This window comes from Podarcis tiliguerta (genome assembly GCF_965153285.1).
Source record: "Podarcis tiliguerta genome assembly, chromosome: 11".
NCBI classification, from domain to species: domain Eukaryota; kingdom Metazoa; phylum Chordata; class Lepidosauria; order Squamata; family Lacertidae; genus Podarcis; species Podarcis tiliguerta.
Genome location: NC_139544.1, coordinates 40190093 through 40211112, shown reverse-complemented (window position 1 = coordinate 40211112; position 21020 = coordinate 40190093). Strand labels below are relative to the sequence as shown.

At 46.5% G+C, this 21020-nt stretch overlaps 1 long non-coding RNA gene across 1 annotated transcript; it reads left to right on the top strand.

The window, feature by feature from the left end:
- Window positions 1-1095: 1095 nt before the first annotated feature.
- Window positions 1096-6544, top strand: LOC310660116. Its single transcript, XR_014503207.1, has 3 exons — window positions 1096-1466; window positions 3110-4287; window positions 6399-6544. It is a non-coding gene; the product is annotated as an uncharacterized lncRNA (long non-coding RNA).
- The last annotated feature ends 14476 nt before the right edge of the window (window positions 6545-21020 follow it).

Sequence of the window (21020 nt, the reverse complement as noted above, 5' to 3'; positions counted from 1 at the left end):
TCTGAGAGAGTGCTGGTGGGTGCCAGGCACAAAATGGCTGTCACAGGGCAGTGGGGGTCGCATAGAACAAAATGGCTGCCACAGGGCTTGGTATAACATAAAATGGCTGCCATGGGGAGTGCCACAGGACATATAATTAAAGAGACAACAAGCCCTGGCAACTTTATTGTTATCATGGGAAGTCAACTATAGTCCTGCTACTCCCATTTGAGGAGATTACACCACATTGATTACACAGAGAGAGAGATGCTGTTGCTGTCTAAGAACAACACTACCAGGAAATATAAACAAGGTGGACACATCACATTTACTCTTAATTTCACAGAAGTTGCTTAGAAGACACCTACACGTTTTGCCCCATAACTTTCTTTCTAGGAGGGCCATAGACTTCCTTAAAAACAAGGTATGAGTCTGAGGCAGCTGCCCAAAGGCACCAATGATAATGGTACAATAACCCATCCGCTTACATGGGGGTTTGGCTTCAAGGGTTACGTCTTATATGTGAAAATATTGTATAGTCAAATGCTTGGAGCAGCCTCATGGTTAGAAGGCGGTAGAGGGAGCGTCCTCAGGGCTTCCAGGGCCTCTGCACTGAGCAGTCCTTGCCCCCACAAGCAAGGCGCAGAGCTTCAAGGCTCTTTTCGTGCTGGTTCCACTTGGGTTACCTGACATGAAAGGAGCCATTAAGTTCTCTGCCTTGCTTGGGATGTGCACACTTTCAAGCAGTCCGCCTTCAACCACGTGTGGCTGAAATCCTGCACATCAAATGCACATACGATGGATTATTATGGTGCCTTGGGAGGCACAGAATTCAGTGACCACCCAGCTGCAGGTGACTGCAGGCTCTGTAGTAGGAAAGATCTACAAAGAGGCACGTGCCCTGTGCAATGCTCCTAATCCAGCAACAATAATAAGAGGATGTTCCCATATATGAAAATAAAATCAAATAAAACTGCAAAAAGCCATGACACTTAGTGAGCAGGTCCTAACTCATGGGTTAGCAAACTAAGGCCCGTGGGCTGGATCAGGCCCAATTGCCTTCAAGGTCTGGCTGGTGGATGGTCCGGGAATCCAGGCAGCTGCCATAGTGTGTGCGCGTGCGATGGTTTTGGCGACTCAGCCAGGCTTGGGGATCAAAAGTGAGGTGGGCGACTGCTGGAGACAAGCCCCTTCTCCGTCCGTCATGCGCGCACAGCAATCTTTTCTGCCAGGGTGGGGGTTGGGGAAGAGGGAAAAGGAGCCACAGTTTGGATTTCCACCATGGAGCTGCCGGTGACTGACCTCAGGAAGGGCAGCTGTGGCGGCAGGGGCTTAGAGGTGCCTTGGGAGCGATGCCCACTGGTGTCTATGGCAGTGGTGCTCCCTGCCAGAGGAAGCGGGGAGAGCCTGGGCGGCTGCACTCCGAAACAGTTCTGCACTCTGCTGGGGAGTCTGCTTGTTAGCTACATGGTGTGAGCCATGGAAAGGTAAATGGCCACTGCCACCTCCTCTTCTCTCACATGGGGAAAAGAATGTTTTTGCTTGAGCGGCACTGGCCTGACTTAGTGTGGCCAGCGGCTTTTCCCTTCACCCACACATGCGCACGGGATGTGGGTGGCGCTGTGGGTTAAACCACAGAGCCTAGGACTTGCTGATCAGAAGGTCGGTGGTTCGAATCCCCACGACGGGGTGAGCTCCCATTGCTTGGTCCCTGCTGCTGCCAACCTAGCAGTTTGAAAGCACGTCAAAGTGCAAGTAGATAAATAGGTACCGCTCTGGCGGGAAGGTAAACGGTGTTTCCGTGCGCTGGTCTGGTTCGCCAGAAGCACCTTAGTCATGCTGGCCACATGACCCGGAAGCTGTACACCGGCTCCCTCGACCAATAAAGCGAGATGAGCGCCACAACCCCAGAGTCGGTCACGACTGGACCTAATGGTCAGGGGTCCCTTTACCTTTACCTTACACATGCGCACACGCCCCCCAGTGCTGACAGGAATGGCACACTTACCTCAGCCCCCCACCCCGCCTTATGAGAGAAATGATAATTGTCAATGTGTAAAACACAAAGGAAGCAGCATGGGTGTATGAGGGAACATCCTCCCCCCCCCCCAAAAAAAAATCACATCTGGGCAAAGTTGGGGTTGGTACCAATAAGGGTGCCAAAAATGTGGGTCATCATGGCAACATATAGTCCGGCCCCCCACAAGGTCTGAGGGACAGTGGACTGGCCCCCTGCTGAAAAAGTTTGCTGACCCCTGTCCTAACTCATATTTTGATTTTCCTGCTGGTATCAGGGGCATTCAATATACAATTCAGACCCATTTATAGGCTCCTGTGCAAAAAGGGCATTGATGTTTTGTACACACCTCCATGCAGGTCAAGTTGTTTCCCTGCTGCTCCTTTTGTAGAGAGTTGAAAATGAAGTGTATTGGCAGATTAACATTCAAATTCATTCAACTGGTATTGGGCAAAATTACATTGTCTTTCCTTATGCCATCCTGAGCCATTTATTTCTCCCAATCGTCTCCATTGCACTTTTCTTAAATGCAGAAAACTGCACAACTTTTCTTGGAAACCCTGTCTTGATTGGGGATTGTTCAGCAAGGGGAGATGGGCTTCCGCATCACCCTTCATTTGGAATAGCAAAATAAGCTGTGTGTTTTCAGTGAGGTATGGTAGTGGACTTTCTGTATTTGCAGTAGGCTGCCCTCTAATGCACATCCGTAGCAAATGCAGCTTATTTCAATACGGCACAGTATTTTGCACCAGCATAACTGCCAGAGTTTTTGCCCATGAAGTCTAATCCTGCACCTAACCACCCTCTCCCCGCAAACACTTCTGCTAAATTCAGGATGTTTACAAATAATCTGTCCATCTTGATTCGGGGACAAGTATTAGAGGTGTTGCTGGGGCTTCTGGAGTCAACTTTCCCAACCTAATTCCAGAATCGGCTTTGCTAGCTCCCTCTCTGTTTTATTGAAAGTACTAAATGCTAAGGAAAGTACAGGCAACTCCCCACTTATGTGGGGGTTACGTTCTGGGCTCCTGCACGCATAAATTAAATGGTGTAAAGTGTGGGGCACCCTCTGAAAAGCTTCTAAACACCTGTTTTTTCTTTTCTTTTATACAGTACCTTTGTTTCCAGATTGCCAGAAAGGGCAGGGAGCAGCATGTCCAAGCCCACTGCAATGCAGCTTCCCTCCCAACAGCTGTTGAGTGGGGGATGAGAGCTCCTGTGTGCCATTTTGGAGTCCATAAATTCTTTTTTTTTTTTTAAGCCTTTTGTTAAGTTGTGGGTGAACATATCAGACGACACAGCAATTCTTCAAACAGCTCTTGTTTATTCACAGGCCAGAACAGAACTGAACTGAAGGGTTCAGTCAGCCTGCTTATATAGAGCTCTAGTACAATGTAACTGTAACAATTTTCTAAAACTATCCAATCACTGAACGTCACTTTTGATCCCTTATTTGCATAACTATCTACAGTATCCCCCTGCTGGCCCAGGGTGAGAACTTCAGTGCATAACACCTTTAAAATCTCTTTGGGGTCTGTGGGGGGTCTTCTCATGAGCCACAAAGACTTTCCAGCTCTCTCCCACCATTTCCAGGCTTGAATTGATCTACTGGCACCACACGTATATGCAGTCACTCATGAGTCAATCATATGTACAGTAAGTGGGAGAATACCTATACACATTGTTCCCGGGTAGCATTAAATCCTTAATTGCACAGAAAGGTACGATCACCCAGCACCTTCCTTTTCATCAAAGAAGAACTCCGCTATCCTAATGGCCCTTCTTCTCATCAGTGCTAAGGCTGAAATGTTCGCTTGGCCTCTAATCCTCTTATAAAACCCCACATCTCTCCAGGTGATTTGGATTACAATTCTCATCTTCCATGACCTTTGGGCACACTGTCTGTGGCTGATGGGAACTGCAGTCTGAAATATCCAATAGGCACCAGGTTGGGGAAGACTGCTGTATAGTATTCTAAGCCTTCGACACCCAAACAATGTGGACAACAATAGCTGTGCATAAAAAAATCCTCAAGAAAGGCAGCCAAATGGATAGGCTGAAGACAATACTGTTAAAGTATAACTCCCTAAATATCATCATAAATAAGGAGCAGCACATGTCAGGGAATATTTTAGAAGCAAGCCCTATTGTTCAGGATATATACTGTACCTGGCAAGTTGTTTGATGGTAATTGCTTTAAGTGAACGCCAGAGGGTGCCTTTGGGTAATACTTCAGGACCGCTGCTTCAGTTTAGAGACACACACAAGCAAAGGGGAATTCAATCAACGAAGTGCGTAGCTGATGAGTTAATCCATCATCGCTGTCTTATGTACCCAGGGGGAGTTTTATGCCAACAGTTCTTGCAGGTGTAGTTAGTTTCCAAGCCGTTCTGTCATTCTAGTGTCTCGTGTTAGACTATCTTCCTAAGTCCACTTACCTTTAACAGTCAGGAGGTGTTGTGGCCTGGCCATGGCCATGCCCGCAATCTGGTAGCCAGCTGGGGAGGACTGGCCGGTTGGGCCTGCCCCTGACTGTAGTTTGGGTTAGCTCCCAGGGGAATTAATTGCGGCCTGCCCAGCCCTCCTCTCCAGCTCGTTGCCAGACCTCCCACCCTGCCAATATTATTATTATTAATATTAATTATTATATTTTATTCATTCATTCATTCATTTATTCATACCCCGCCCATCTGGCTGGGTTTCGCCCGGTCACTCTGGTTGGCTTCCAACAGAATATTAAAATACAATAATCTATTAAACATTAAAAGCTTCCCTAAACAGGGCTGCCTTCAGATGCCTCCCTTTTCCCTGTGTTTTACTATCATACTAGGACCTTGTTCTGGACTTAGTTGGCTGCCATATTCTCAAGGGACGTGGGTGGCACTGTGGGCTAAACCACAGAGCCTAGGACTTGCCGATCAGAAGGTCGGCAGTTCGAATCCCTGCAACGGGGTGAGCTCCGGTTGCTCAGTCCCTGCTCCTGCCAACCTAGCAGTTCGAAAGCACGTCAAAGTGCAAGTAGATAAATAGGTACCGCTCCGGCGGGAAGGTAAATGGCATTTCCGTGCGCTGCTCTGGTTCGCCAGAAGCGGCTTAGTCATGCTGGCCACATGACCTGGAAGCTGTACGCCAGCTCCCTCGGCCAATAAAGTGAGATGAGCGCCGCAACCCCAGAGTCATCCACGACTGGACCTAACAGTCAGGGGTCCCTTTACCTTTTAGGACCTTGTTCTGGACTTTGTTGGCTGCCATATTCTCACTTAGCAAATTGGCACCGGCCATTTGGTTTTCACCTACCTCATAGCAATCGTCACAGCTTTGTTTTGGTTAGGCATAGGGTAAGCATAGGGTCTTGGCTGGAGGGGAGGTTGTAGCCCCTGCCTGCCCCTCCTTGATAAGGGTATTCCGTTAAAGGGATCCACAAGGAGCTGCTTCTGTCCAGATGCCCAGGCAGGGGCTCGGGCCATAGCACTTCTCCAACGGGGCCCCCTTGTGGTTTACCCTTATATACACTCCCAAGCAGACAGGCTGGAGTGGAATAAATGGCTTTACCTGATTCCTATGCCAAACCATTCACATCTGTAATCAATAAATTTGTGGCCTATTTGAACCCAACTCATATGTTGCTTTCTGGTTTGGTATTCATCTCTTAGGGAGCAACAGGGTCACAGGGCCTTGGCATGCAACAACTGAGTAATTGACTGCATGAAGGGGAAATTACAGTCCTGGACAAGCACAAACTGGAAACAAAGCAGTATGTCCAACATTTCAGGGGCAAAGAGCATAGATAGTGGTATTGCGTATAACCACCCCAATACCATCATGAGCAAAATTATCATGATGCACAATAAAAAGGATGTATGAAAGGACCCTCTAGTTAAATAACCCTCCCCCCCCCACACACACATGTTCAAGGGTGTGTTACAGGGTATCCTGAACCCCAGTGTGCCTGGAGCTAAATCCTGACTGTGCACACAGTCCCAAGTGTAACATTAGAGAGCAGTCAGACAGTCCGAATTGTCCAATACAACAAGCAAGGTCCAAAGTCAAGGTCAGGTTTCTGCCTCTGCAGAAGATCCAGGGTTGAAACACACAGGGTCAGCCCCAAAGTCATAGTCCAGTGGCATTCCCAAAACAGCCAAGCCATGGTCTATCAACAGAGAAAACTGAGCAGACACAGAGTCTCTGCCTTGCTTCGCTTCTATCCTTCACAATCTTGATTCCTGCACCTGAGTTTGCTCCAGTTGAGCAACTGTCCTCTCCACTTGATGAGGCAGATGACCCTCACCTGCCCTTAGCCTAATTCAGCTGCATGACCACAGCCTCCTCCCAGATCTAATGAGTTCCATGATCTCCACCTGGACCATTAGTAAGCTGGGCTGTTTCTCCTTGCCTCCCTCAGTCTCCTGGAGTGCACTTCCTGCTGTTCCCGATGCCTCACAGCCTACCATGTCTGCAGAGATGGGGCACCTCTGGTTCTGTGTCTCCTTCCCCTGGTGCCTGTGAACTGTCTGCTACCCTCCTGACGTCCTCCAATATCCCGTGAGTACCTTCTAAGCCCCCAACCTCCACTTCCCCATCTTCAGCTTGCCCCAGTGTGTATTAATCATAGTCACACCCCTCACTGGGATCCTCCTACCCCTCCCTCGTTGCCCTGCCAGTTCATGACACATGACCCCCTGAGCAAGCCCTACTGCCACCACATCTCCTAGCCATGCTCCTGCCACCTGCACATTCACTTTAGAAAAAGCTACCTAGAAGGACACACACACCCCACTCACCATCATAGGAAGCAGCCACATACTAGGACCTTGGTTCACCTCACTAAGTATTGTCTGATTTTGGGGGGGTTTTTGTTGTTTTTTTGGAGGTTGCTGACGCAGGATGTAAATATATTCTTTTTTCGGGGGGCGGGAAGTTATTTTAACATACTTGCTAAGAAACATCTGTTGTGCAAAAACATTGCTGGTGGTTTGTTTCCAGGGAAAGAAACAAATTTGGCTTTCATACATCTTAATGAGATTTGTCAGGAATAGATTTACCCTTTTGCTGAAGACAATGCACTTGGCTGATACAGCTGCCAGCACAAGCTAACTAGGTCAAGACTATCTTTGCGCCTGGAAACTGGTGTATTTTTGACCATGTCTCAGTATGGGGAAGGAGGAATTCCTATGTGACTGGCTGCCGCGTCCTGTTGAATGTACACTTTCTCCTTGTTTCACATTTAACGCTAAGTGAAACCATTGGCTCAGTGCAAATGAGTGGGCTTCTGGGCAGGAAATCATGGCTGCTTTGCTCCTCACCAGTCATTCTGCTGTTGCACTGAGCTGAGCCTATGCCTTGGCTTAGTCTCTTGTCTGAACCTGATGGTTTAGACTCTGGTTTAGTTCTTCCAGACGATAGCTGTGTACTGCATCTAGGATGCTCCCACAGCTGATTTCAGAAGCAGTATTCCCATGACACTAGCCACAGATCTATCTTGTATATCTACCCTGTCTTGCCTAATGGCATGCTGTGTTTTGATGCATCCCCCCGCCCCCGCCCCAACCAGTTTGTCTGAATTGAGAAAAATAGTGGTCTTTTCAGCTGATAGTGTGCACACAGCCCAAGAACAAACTGTAAACTATGGACCAACCATGCTGAGTGGTAGTTTGGCTAAGTGTTGCAGGGAAGCCCATCTTCTGTGGCAAACCTGGTTTAGCCTTTATGTACTGTGTGAAATTGTCCATCAAGCATAAAATGTTTGCTGGGTGAGGGGTGGGAGTAATGGTCAATAGCTATGGTGTTGGGCTGGGAGTTTCACATTCTTTGCTCAGCAAAGGAAGGTGTGGATGTGGGCAGATTGTCGTTGCCATTTTTCATTGTATAAAAATAAAAGGTGTTAAGTCTTTGAAACAGTTCATCGCACAAGAAATATAAAAATAAACGAAAGCATCATAGCATCAAATTATAAAAGTACACATATTTTAAAAGTACAGTCAGATTTTAAAAGTGCAAACAAGTCAGCTGGCAACACCAGAAATAAAACCCCACATCACTGTTCACTAGGGGCCAGATTCAACTAACCAGTCCCACTAATGGAAGTCTATGAAAAGACTTCTGTGAGCGCAAAGGGGCTTCCCCCTTCTTCCTTCCATGCCCGCCCCCAGTGGCTGGGGGTGGGGAAGTACCCCCAAAACAGCATGTGCAGGGGGGAGATATTTCCAAACAGAGCAATTCCCAATGGGTGTTTATGGTGGGATCGATGAGATTGGTGCTTCTGACCCAAAATCACAGTTCATATCCCCCCCCCCCATCTAGAATCCAGATTTACACTGGAGGGAAATCTGGAAAGCTGTTTTAAAAACAAACAAACCTTTTCCCAATGACTCACCTGTGATATCTCAACGACCTGCTTGCAAATTAAGGCCAAGACTTACAAGCACCCTACATTTGCAGAGCAAAGGGGTGGGATATATATATATATACTGATGTTGTACGGTTCTAGGCTGCACTTTGTGAATTCTGTGTTCCTGTTGCTTTTGTAAGTTGCCTGGTATTTTTTTGGTACTGTTGTTTGTATTTGAACTTGATTGATTTACAATTGTGAACTGCTCAGTGGGCACAGTTTCCTGGGTGGTAGTTTAAAAATGCCTAGATAAATAAATAAAGCAATGTACATGGATCACAGGGAACGCTCTACAGCAGGAATAGCCAGTGTGATAATCTCCAGGTGTTGCCAGGCTCTAGCTCCTGCCAGCTCTGACCACTGGCCCTGCTCACTGGGCCTGATGGGCACTGGAGGGCACCAAATTAGCTACCCCTTCAGAAACTGGTGTTCTGCTTGCCCAGAATGTAGCTTACAAAAGAAACCCACTCATGAAATGCAGTACATACAGCTTCAGTTTTCATCTGGAGCTCTGTATATTTCCCTTTCAATGGAATTATATTTTAGATATATATTTTTTACATGGTTTTTTACGTGGTTTGTATATATGTTTTTGTTTTGCTTAAAATATTGCAAGTTGCTTTGAGTTGCTGTGGCAAAAGAAGCAACTAATACATTTTAAAACTTTTAATAAAAAATAATAATAATTGCATAATTAATTGAATAAGTTAGTGTTCGGAATCATAGCAGAATTTCTCTTCAAACCCTAAAAAACTAGTGTTCAGTTTTGTTCCTAAAAGCAGCGCTCCAGTGGGAATCGAACTGCTGCAATTTAGTTTCCCTACATCCCAGGAATCAGGCGCCTATTTTTGTAGATGACCTTGCTCTGAGCTATTTGCCGGAGTACATTGTGTGTCCATTAAAGCAAACCATAGAGAGACCCTGAGTCAGATCACAGCAGGAGATGAAAAACTGAGCCAGCCAGCAGAAGCAGCAGCAAGAAAAATAAATCCCTTCATCGCTTAGGTATTATGCTTTCTGCACTACCTGGCTAATAACTATATGACACATTAGTAAAAGAGAAGCTTAATTTACATATTCCTGTTGACTTGACATTGTACAGGCAGCATAGTCTAAATGCTTATAGAGAGGCATCATGAATATGATTGCCTTAAAAAAAAAAAAACCTATCCTTTTCCATTGAGAGAAACATATACTAAGCATTGGCTAAAGATCACCACCAGATGGCTCCCTGGGGGAAATAAAATCTAATTTGTTGACGCAGGAGTTTATTTTGTCCCTTTTTAACCTCCCTCCCCCGCCCCAAACGTGTAAAAGTATTTCTCAGAAATGATATACGCATGGTAGAAGACTCACTGTGGTTTAAATGAAAAGATCTCATTTTTAAAGGCTAATATGTTGCAGAATGCCTGATTTTATGCTATTCCAGACTTGCTAGAACAACATGTGATTCCACCTCCCCCAGGGCTTTTAAGCAGAGAAGGGCCCCAGTGTACGTAATCATCCCACCTTGCTTAGTGGCAAGCACTCATACAGAGCATTTATATTTCCAGGGTGAACGAGGCCACGCAGGCAACTAATATTCCTTACCATTTGTAGGATAACCAGCCTCATATAACCGACGTGCTTAAGTCTAATTTAAAACCACAGAGCAAGCTGCCCTTCCAGGCTTAGCTATGTCACTTCCCCTTACCTTGAGAGGAAATTGGCAATCAAGCCAATTGTTTCCCCTCAATGAAGAGGTTTGAGCTAGTTGCTCCAGCTCAACCACATGGCTCTCACCAGCCACACTTGAGTTCCTATCAGGGGAGCCAGCTTGGGCCCAGGTTATGGATGTCCAGTGCATGTGATGTCACATGTGGCATGATGTCATGATGTCACACGCCTCCCCCCCCCACCTCGGAACCTACTTCCGGTGGCACCAGAAGTCAGGTTCCGAGGCCTCCAGAGACCTCAGGAAGCATCTCTGAGGGAAAGTGGAGATGATGTTGATAGTATGTACTGGTGAGTACCAACAGGAAAAAACACTGAGTTTGTAGTACTCTTCTATTCTGCCTTGCTCAGAACACACATGGAGTACTGTGTCCACTTCTGGGTGCCACAATTTAAGAAAGATATTGACAAGCTGGAAGATGTGCAAATGGAGGGCAACTAAGATGATCAAAGGTCTGGAAACCAAGCCTTATGGGGAACAGTTGAGGGAACTGGGTATGTTTAGCCTGGTAAAAAGGAGACTGAGAGGAGATAGGATAGCCATAGCCAAAGGGCTGTCACATGAAAGATGGAGCAAGCTTGTTTTCTGCTGCTCCGGAGGGTAGGACCCAAACCAGGCACCCCCAAACCTGGCCCTCCCTAAATAACAGGACCAATGGTCAGAGATGATGGGAATTGTAGTCCCAAAACATCTGGAGGGCCAAGTTTGGGGATGCCTGACCCAAACCAATGGATTCCAATTACAAGAAAGGAGATTCCAGCTTAGGAAGAGTTTTCTGCCGGTAATAGCTGTTCAACAGTGGAGCAGACTGCTTCTGATGGTGGTAGATTCTCCTTCATAGGAGAGGTTGGGTGTCCACCTCCAGGGAATGATTTAGCTGTGATTCCTGCATTGCAGGGGGTTCAACTAGATGCCCTTGGGAGCCAGTGTGGTGTAGTGGTTAAGAGCGGTAGTCACGTAATCTGGGGAACCGGGTTCGCGTCTCCGCTCCTCCACATGCAGCTGCTGGGTGACCTTGGGCCAGTCACACTTCTTTGAAGTCTCTCAGCCCCACTCACCTCACAGAGTGTTTGTTGTGGGGGAGGAAGGGAAAGGAGATTGTTAGCCGCTTTGGGACTCCTGAAGGGGAGTGAAAGGCGGGATATCAAATCCAAACTCTTCTTCTTCTTTCCAACTTTAGAATTCTATGATTCTAGAGGCAATCCTTTGCCTGTCCAGCGGATGTCAGGATTTGGGGGGCAAGAGCACCCAAACTGAGAGGCCTTGCCAGAAAGGCTGAGACCAAATACTCAGAGAAAACCCCGACCTTCATCGAAGTGCCCGAGGGGAGTAGTCAGCAGACAGCATCGCTTACCCAGCACTCCTGGTGAGGGAGAGGTGTGTGAGAAGCAGAAAGTGTCAGGTACAGAGCAGGATGTGAAAGTTTGCAGCCACTCGGTTCTAAGTGTCAAAAAAGGAGGAAAAGCTGAAGTACACAGTTTCCAGGGCCCATCCAATTTCTTTTGCTCAGAGCCTGACCTCTCCTAGAGATGCTACCTGTCACGATTATGCTACACATACCGCCAATAAAGTGTAATTGAGAAACGATGAGGGAGAAATTGGAGAACATTGTTCTTCCAGAGCTGTCAAGAATGCTCCCTTGTTCCTCGTAGAAGTATTATTTCAGAAAATGGGAGGTGTTGTTTGGGCAATTGGAACTATTTCCTGCTAAAAGCTTAGGAGCTGTGGAACTCTTCATCTCGTAGAAGCCAAAAATAAGCCCCGTCGTCAGTGCCAGGCTATGAGGGGCCTGGAGCTCTGCTGCATCTAACTCTGAGCTATTATAGATGAATTTGGGAGACGGGTTGGGTCTTAAGAGCAGCTCAGAAGGTACAGTGCTGTGGATTAGGAGACTGCAGAGGCAGAATGTATTCATTTTATTTTTGTTTATTTGATTTATATCCTGTCCTTCCTCCTGAAGGAGCCCAGGGCGGCAGGCACAGCAATGGTAAAACAGCAGCAACAACTAAAAACAGTTTTTAGACATCCTTTAAAAAGAATGGTTAAAAAAATTCTCAACCAGTGAACTCAGGTTTGCCAGGAACAGTGTCGAAATGCCTGGGTAAACAGGAATATTTTAAAATTTCTTACAAAGACAGGAAGCAGAAGGGGGTGAGGCCGACTCAAGCACTTAAGTTTTTATTTGCAAAGTTCTTATAATTAACCCCTGGAATGGAAATGGTTAAAAAAGAGGAGGAGCCAAAAGTTTCAGGTCTTTCAGTTGAGCCAATAGAGTAGAACTCCTTCCCTCCCTCTGCTGCAGCTGATTCAATGGCTTCTTCCAGGTCACAGCTGTTGGGGGCAGAAAGCAATTCTGGGCTTGATGGGCAATAGCATTCTTCTAACTTTAGATTCTGTAAGAGCACAATCTTTTACCTCCACATTTGGATGTAAGCCCCATCGAGTTAAATGAGGCTTAAATGTGTATGTGGAAGCTGGTTTCTTGGAAGTTAGCCCCACTGAAAACAACTTACTTCCAAGTAGACAGGTATACGTCTTCTTAGGATAGTTGCTTCTGAGTAGACGTGTATAGGATTGCACTGTAAGTCTAGTAAATTCCCAATATTTTTAAAAAGAGTTTTAGAATGACATTTCCATTGAAGTGTTCCTGTTAAAATCATTTATTGACAAAAGAAATGCGAGAGAAAAAGTACAAACCATGTTGGCGTTCTGTAAGTTTTTTATTTTTAAATGCAGCTATTGTTTTGCCCTTTTTTAAAAGCAGAAATGAACCGAAGGAACAATGCAGAATATTATTAGCTCCTGTAAGATGTTGGGCAGATAAAGGCAAAGGATCCGAAGCAGGGAAAAGAATATGATGTGTATAAATAGAGGTGTAGAGAACAAGCTGTTGGGAGTTATTTAGCACAAGATGAGAAAAGGATGAGCTCATCCAGGAAGCAGTGAGTCTGATCCCTCATGAATCATGTCGTTGTCCTTCCCCATATGCCTATGGTTTGCCCGCATGTCTTAGGAGCATAGAAAAGGTCAGGCCACCAATGGCTACCAGCCACAATGACCATATTCTGTCTCCACTGTTGGAGGCAGTATGCCTTTGAACGCCTTTTGCTGAGAATCGCAGGTGGGGAGAGTGGTGTTGCACCCAGGTCCTGCCTGCAGGCCTCTCGTAGGCATCTGGTCTCCAGGCTTTTGCCTTGTTCCAGCAGGGCTCTTCTTATGTTCTCAAAGCTGCAATATACCAGGTCAGACTGTTTGCTGCTGCCGCCGCCCTCCTCTAACAGGTAGCATTACACCAGAATTTCCTCTGCCACATGCTACCAGACATTTTAGCTAAAGCTACGAGGCATTGAACCTGGTAGTAGCAGATGGTTTGGTAGAACTGTGTTGCTCACCTGACTTTGGGTTGGTCACATGCCTCTCCAAGGTTTCAGACTGGGATCTCTTCTATGTCTATCTGGAGAGGACTGGGATGGAATCTGGGACCTTCTGTGTGCAAACCACATGTTTTGCCCCTGAGTCACAGCCCTTGCACCTGTATGCAGGCCATTGGCTGTCCAACTACCAGCTTTGGGGATTTTAGGGACGCTTCTGAATACTATTGCTTTCCACACCAATCTCTGAGTGGTGCAAGATTCCAGAACTCCAGAATTCTAGAGTTCGTGTTTCCTGTTGGAATGAGACACAGCAGAGTCTGTGGTATCTTCATGATACAGTGGATGCTCGGGTTGCGAACTTGATCCGTGCGGGAAGCACATTTGCAACCTGCAGTGCCACGTCTGCACACGTGCGGGTCGCAATCGGCACTTCTGCGCATGCGCTGAAACCCAGAAGTAACCCATTCTGGTACTTCCAGGTTCGGCACGGTGTGCAACCTGAAATCGCACAACCCGAAGCATCTGTAACCCGAGGTATGACTGTACATGGTTTATTTACACATACAACCTGAGGCTATGATGGAGGGGTTCACAGCATTAACACCCCGAAAGGGTCTTGTTTCTCTCATAGCCTTTGATTCAAACAGAATGAAACATAGTTCTGTCTCTCTCCAGCTTGCTGCTTTTCTTCTGACCCACATCACTGCAACTCAACTCTGGCTTTTCCTTCTAGCCAACCATAAGCTGAGGGAGGACCACCAGCCATTTGTCGTCTCACACAGAGCCCGTTTCCTTTGTTCTCTTAATGACCCATCACCTAGGCGATCACCTCATCAGGAAACTAGCCTGGCTAATATGTTAACACTTGCTGGATCCGGGGATTAGATCTCGCATACAGACTACTTTCCCAAACTCTGAACAATACTGAGCTCTTGAAGCATTTCCTTTTCTCTTGCTCTCTCTCTCTCTGCTCCAACAAGTCATCTGTTGTTTTTTTCAAGAGTGTTGATCCCTCCATCTCTCCTTGCCATTCCCTTCCTCTCACCTCTTAATTCACACTTTCTCATTTATATGTGACAGGCTAGCAAGAACTTACATTTAAAACAGGCACTTATGATTCACCTGCTGCTCAGCAAAGCACTTTCCACGGCATGTAAAAAAAACCCCAACCCTTGACAAGGTCCCAAAGAAACCTTCTGAATCATTTCCCCCTGGATTCTATTCCTGCATGTTGGAACCGCTGTGGATTCTTAGAACCCCAAACTGTGACTTGGATTCAATCAAAACATTTTACTAACGCCGTGTTTCTGGGAATGATAACTCAGCCCACTATTGCCAGAGCCACAATTGAGCAATTATTGATAAAAACACGGATTCTTTCATTTTACATCCCCCCCAACTCCTCCTTTTCTTTTTATATCATTTTTATGAGGTAAAATTCACATGTTGCAAAGTGTGCTCTCATATTTTTCGCAGGCTTCCCCTACCCCAGCTTTTTTGTTTTTAACACATAGGGGTATTTGACTGCACAAGCTTTTGATTCCTTTGCAGGGCTCCATTGTTTTGCTGATTAGCTGAACTGATGCATCCACAGGTAGACAATGTGGTGCTTGCCAGATGTTGTGGATTGTAAGTTCACACAGCACATAGTTAAACTATGGAACTCACTGCCACAAGAGGCAGCGATGGCCACCAGATTAGATGGCTTGAAAAGAGGATTGAACAAATTCATGGAGGATAAATTTTATCAATGGCTGCTAGCAGTGATGGCTATGCTCTGCATCTATGGTCAGAAGCAATAAAGCTTCTGAAGACCAGTTGCTGGAAACCATAGGAAGTGAGAATGATATTGTGTTCAAATCCTGCTTGCAGGTCTTCCACAGGCATCTGCCTGTCCACTGTGAGAACAAGATGCCAAACTAGGTCACCATCAAATCCATCAGGCTCTTACGATGATCTCATGTTCTGTCTCTGGCATTTGTTTCTTCACTAGTAATGAATAAAATAAATCGTCTCCATTTCTTTCAATACTTCATCAGTTACAGTATGAATGCAAACCCCACAAGATACGAGAAAAGATGAAAAACCACTATGATGGCCTCAAAACCAATAAAGGAGATCAGGCCTACACACATATATCTTGTTGACTCAGTACTTACACTTCTCATAAGTACTGTGTCAGCCAGAAGTTTGCTGAAGTTTGATGAGCTGTGCAAGCAGAGAACTGTCACAGCTCACAAATTTCAATCCATGACCAAATAAGTCCTTAAGGGATTACAGCATTCAGCAGAAGAACCAAATTTGTTTTTACAGTTCTGTGGAAACCGGGGATCTTCCTCATTATCTCTTCAAAGGTCATCTGTGCAGCTCACCTAGAGAAGAGCTATTGGTTCTGCTTCTTGTTAGAATTGCACCTGAACAGAAAACGCAGAAGGTGGCAATGAGAATGTCACCGGAAAGGTGATTGCATTAGGAGGGATGGCAGCTGATGTTTGCAATATTTGGGGCAGAAAGCAACCTGGCACAGCTCTTCTTCCTCTTTTTATTCAGCCTCAGTGGAAGGGTTGTGACAGTGTACCAGTTTATTGAGCGCTCTTGTCTTTTGCTGTATGGAGTGTGTGTGTGTGCGCGCACGCTTTTGTGTATGTGGACACATGCATTGGGTGCAGCCAGGGGCACCCATTCTCACCCATCTGGGGCTGATCAATCTAGCTTTGATTAATGTACCACTTAAGCTTGCCCCTGTCTCAGGCTCTGGTGCAGTAGTTCAGTTAGGAAAAACAAAGGGTATTTCCCGCTTTGCTGCTGGAAAACCATCATTGGAATGAATGAGGTATTTTGACAGAGGTGCTTGAAGACTGCGGTGAGGAGAATGTGACCGGTAGAAAAAAATGCTGTAGAGCATTGCCATTCTGTATGGCTTTTCTCCAAGTCTGTCTCTGGGATTCTTCACTGTTTCATCTGTAGAAGGGAGCAGCAGCTGCCCGGTTCAGGCAGCCCTACGAAGATGAGAGAGGCAGGATTTGGTGCCTGGATGATACAGCAAGACCTCTTCAAATGTTGGCCTGAGTGATGGGAGAAGGGATGTGGGCTTTGCTACAGATAGCTGGGCTGGCTGAGTTCCGTGGAAACATGAAGTGGAACCACTGCTGCAGAGTTTCCTGCCCAAAGTAGTTCATCTTTGTTTCGAATAAGGTGGTCAAAAAGAGGGCTAGGTTCCAGCCCCTTCAATACCAGTGTTGAAAAGGGAGCCTCCTTCCTTCCATCTCTCTCAACATTCCACATTGTGGAAGCTCTCAGGTCCTTGTCAGTTTGCTTTTCCTTTTCGTTTTAATTTACAGGCTCGTATTCTTCTGCGTTCCTAGGACATCCAAAAGACAGGTGCAAAGGTGGATATAGTTTCTAGTGTGCTTCAAGGGAACTCTTCACTTAGGTACTTGGCCACTAGAATTTGTTATTGGTATATGCTAGGGATTGGCAACCTGGTGCCCATGGGCACACATGTGTGCAGAGAAGAAGAAGAAGAGTTTGGATTTGATATCCCGCCTTTCACTCCCTTTAAGGAGTCTCAAAGCGGCTAACATTCTCCTTTCCCTTCCTACCCCACAACAAACACTCTGTGAGGTGAGTGGGGCTGAGAGACTTCAGAGAAGTGTGACTGGCCCAAGGTCACCTAGCAGTTGCATGTGGAGGAGCGGAGACGCGAACCCGGTTCCCCAGATTACGAGACTACCGCTCTTAACCAGTACACCATACTGGCTCTTCCTTCCCTGACTCTCAGTGGGTCTCTCCCTTGCTGGAATCAGGCTCAGAATAAGCATTCTATTGTAATCAATAGAATAGGTTGTGGTGTGTGCTTGGCTGTGCTTGGTGCCCACAAGAAATGTGCCCTGCGGCTGAAAAAGGTTGGCAACCCCTGGTATATATGATGTTGAAGCTGTGATATTATGAATGCATTTGCAGTTGAGTGAAATAGCATGAAGTAGAGAGTGCACCTCAAGGACAACACAATCTCAAGTACCGTGGGGTGGAATTATATGCATGACAGAAGTCCTATGGTGTTCAACAGGGCTGTAGAGGTGTGCACAGGATTGCAGTCTTGTGTTCCATGCACATTAAATCCCAGCATCTGGCAAGTAGTTTTCTGGCAGCCTCATTTTACCTTTGGACAAGATTTGTCTCTAATTAGTCACTTTATTCATGTAACAGAATGTTCTGGGTTTTGTTCAGCCAGTCACTGATGCTAGGTATCAGGAGGGACTGATTTCCAATTTCTTGGCAAAGTTATACTGGTAGCAATTAACATAATTCCAGCTTATTTTGTGGGCTGGGGCACAGGTGGCGCTGTGGGTTAAACCACAGAGCCTAGGACTTGCCGATCAGAAGGTCGGCAGTTCGAATCCCCGTGATGGGGTGAGCTCCCGTTGCTCGGTCCCTGCTCCTGCCAACCTAGCAGTTCGAAAGCACATCAAAGTGCAAGTAGATAAATAGGTATCGCTCCGGCGGGAAGGTAAATAGCATTTCCGTGCACTGCTCTGGTTCGCCAGAAGTGGCTTAGTCATGCTGGCCACATGACCCAGAAGCTGTACGCCGGCTCCCTTGGCCAATAAAGCAAGATGAGCGCTGCAACTCCAGAGTCAGTCCCTTTACCTTTACCTTTAGGTGGCCCCGTGGCAGCTGAAACTGTATGCAGGATCAACCTTGAGGTATAGCTCAGTTCAACAGGTTGTAAACTTCCAGAAATGGCGGGAAAGTGGGATTATACATGTATTAGGTTGCAATCAAGTTAGAAGTGGCATTATACCTGGTGCAGATTGGGGGTGAATGTGGTTCAGCACAGTGGTCTGTGGAAAGTCCATGGTGACTGGCACCAGTGGGCAGCTCAGATACCTTGCTTCCTGATCCCTTAATCCTCATCCATGTTTAATGAAGATGTCTCTCCTCTGGGGCAAAAAAAAATTAGGGCAAAAAAGCCCCCTCTCCATTTCACCTTGATGCTTGGCATGCTCTGCCTAGTTTAGCTGTTCCAAATAATCATTGAAGGGGGGAAAGTAAGGAGGGGCTGACCTCCTCCTCCTCCTCCTCCTCCTCCTCCTCCTCCTCCTCTTAATTTTTGTTTTCATCTCCCCAAAGATCTCATCTCCTTTTCAAGAATCCCCAGTGCAGCGTAGGTTGCGAAGATCTAAAAAGCATCCTTTGCTCTGCCTTTGTCACCAAAGACAAAGCTGGAAGATCACACAATCTCTCCCCCCCCCCTGACATAAATTATTAATGAATTCCAATAAAGTGCAGTTCAGCTTGAAGATGCGCATGAAGGAGGAGCGCGGGGGGGGGGGGGCAGAGACTGATTCACCACCGCTATTGTGCAGGCATTGCGACAGGCGGTTCACACTTTCGGATTGATTGGCTATATTTACAATGAAACCCCCACCCCCACCCCCAATCCTGCTTTTAAACCCAGTGATTTGTTTGAAGTAGGCATGAGGCCTTGCCCTGTACTTAGGGGATATAGAAATATAACGATTTGCATTGGAGTGGCAGGCAAGAATCTGAAGAGCGATCGAAGCAAGCTCATTTGTGGGAGGGAGGGAGGGACGGACTGGGTGCAAGTCTGATGAAGTGGGTTTGGGGCCTCTTACATCAGTGCCTGTGTTTCCTCCCCTCCCCTCTCCAATTCCTTGATTCCCTTTAATTTGTAAACCTTCAGTGCCAAAGGACTTGGGGTGTGTGGTGTATTTTAAGAGTAAAAAGGTAAAGGGACCCTGACCATTAGGTCCAGTCATGGCTGACTCTGGGGTTACGGCGCTCATCTCACTTTATTGGCTGAGAGAGCCGGTGTAGAGATTCTGGGTCATGTGGCGAGCATGACTAAGCCACTTCTGGTGAACCAAAGCAGCGCATGGAAATGCCGTTTACCTTCCTGCTGGAGCAGTACCTATTTATCTACTTGTACTTTGATGTGCTTTTGAACTGCTAGGTTGGCAGGAGCAGGGACCGAGCCACAGGAGCTCACCCCATCGCGGGGATTCGAACTGCTGACCTTCTGATCGGCAAGTCCTAGGCTCTGTGGTTTAACCCACAGCGCCACCTGTGCCCCAGCCCACAAAATAAGCTGGAATTATGTTAATTGCTACCAGTATAACTTTGCCAAGAAATTGGAAATCAGTCCCTCCTGATACCTAGCATCAGTGACTGGCTGAACAATAGCCTGTGTCGTAGTAGCAAACTCAAAGTGACTGAGGTCCCTTTGTGTGTCCCATAAAATATGTGAGGGGCTGCCCTCCACCAAAGTTGATGGGCATTGCCATTCAAATGGGCGGGGGGCTACATCTTGTGAGTGATTATGTATAGCAGGGCTTACCTGGGGCCCCCCAATTCAAGTTGGCATCCCTGGCCAGTGTGGTTATTGTACTGTAGTTGGGAGTGTTGGAGTAGGACCTGGATTTCACACAAATTATTCTCTCAGGAAGTCAGACGTTCCTTTCAGTGGTGCTGTCAAGGAGCAAGTTTGGGGCAGAAACCTGAGGCTGCATTCAGGACAAGGTCCAAAGGGATGCCCTGATGCAACAGGGTTGGGCTCCCATGTTGAAGCAACACATAAGGCCATCTAAGGAACCCCCACCCTCACCTCCTTCAGACCAGAGCCTTAAATGACCTAACTGCACCACTGATGCCTTTTAACCAGCAGAATTTGTTAAGGAAGAAAACATGCCAGCAGGGTAAAAGGAGGCGGCAAGGAGACAGATTTCAGTTCACAAAGGCAGCTAGAAAATGGAGGTGTTTTCAGCCTAAAACATATGGCTTGGCCACATTATTCTTTGGCCTTGAGTTCCATGACCTAATATAGTTAGCATATAGATCTGAAACAGCACTTGCAACTGAGCATGTTGAGAATTTGTTGCATTTTCTTTGGAATTTTGACCACACGCAGGTGAGGAAACCTATGCATGATTCTGTGCCATTATTAAAGATGCAGGATTCTTCACCCCTTTTGTATTTGATCACTGTAGTCAAGGCTACAGCACTTCTCCCATCAGAAGGTGCTTCTCCCATCAGAACATTACGTTCATGCTGTTATATTGGGAAGGAAAATTCGTTGCAGGCTGCAGCCCTATTGTGTTTGCTTAAATGGGAGTGAACTTGGTGAGACAATGGGCTCCTCCAGACAGCCTGCTTATTGAGCATTCGTCTTGATTTGCTTGCACAAAGCTTATGCAGAGTTTAGATCATCTCCAGCCTTTACTGAGCATTCATTCTGAATTGTTTGCAATATATCAATGAATTTCTTGTGGGATGTTTATATGTCTTCCCATTAATCCCACACTTTTCAATGCATTTCTCTGTCACTTTTCTAACTGCAAAAAGCCATGCTTTTATCTTTTTTTCAAGTGGATTTGTTGCACTTTGTTGTTTAGTCGTTTAGTCGTGTCCGACTCTTCGTGACCCCATGGACCAGAGCACGCCAGGCACTCCTATCTTCCACTGCCTCCCGCAGTTTGGTCAGACTCATGTTTGTAGCTTTGAGAACACTATCCAACCATCTCGTCC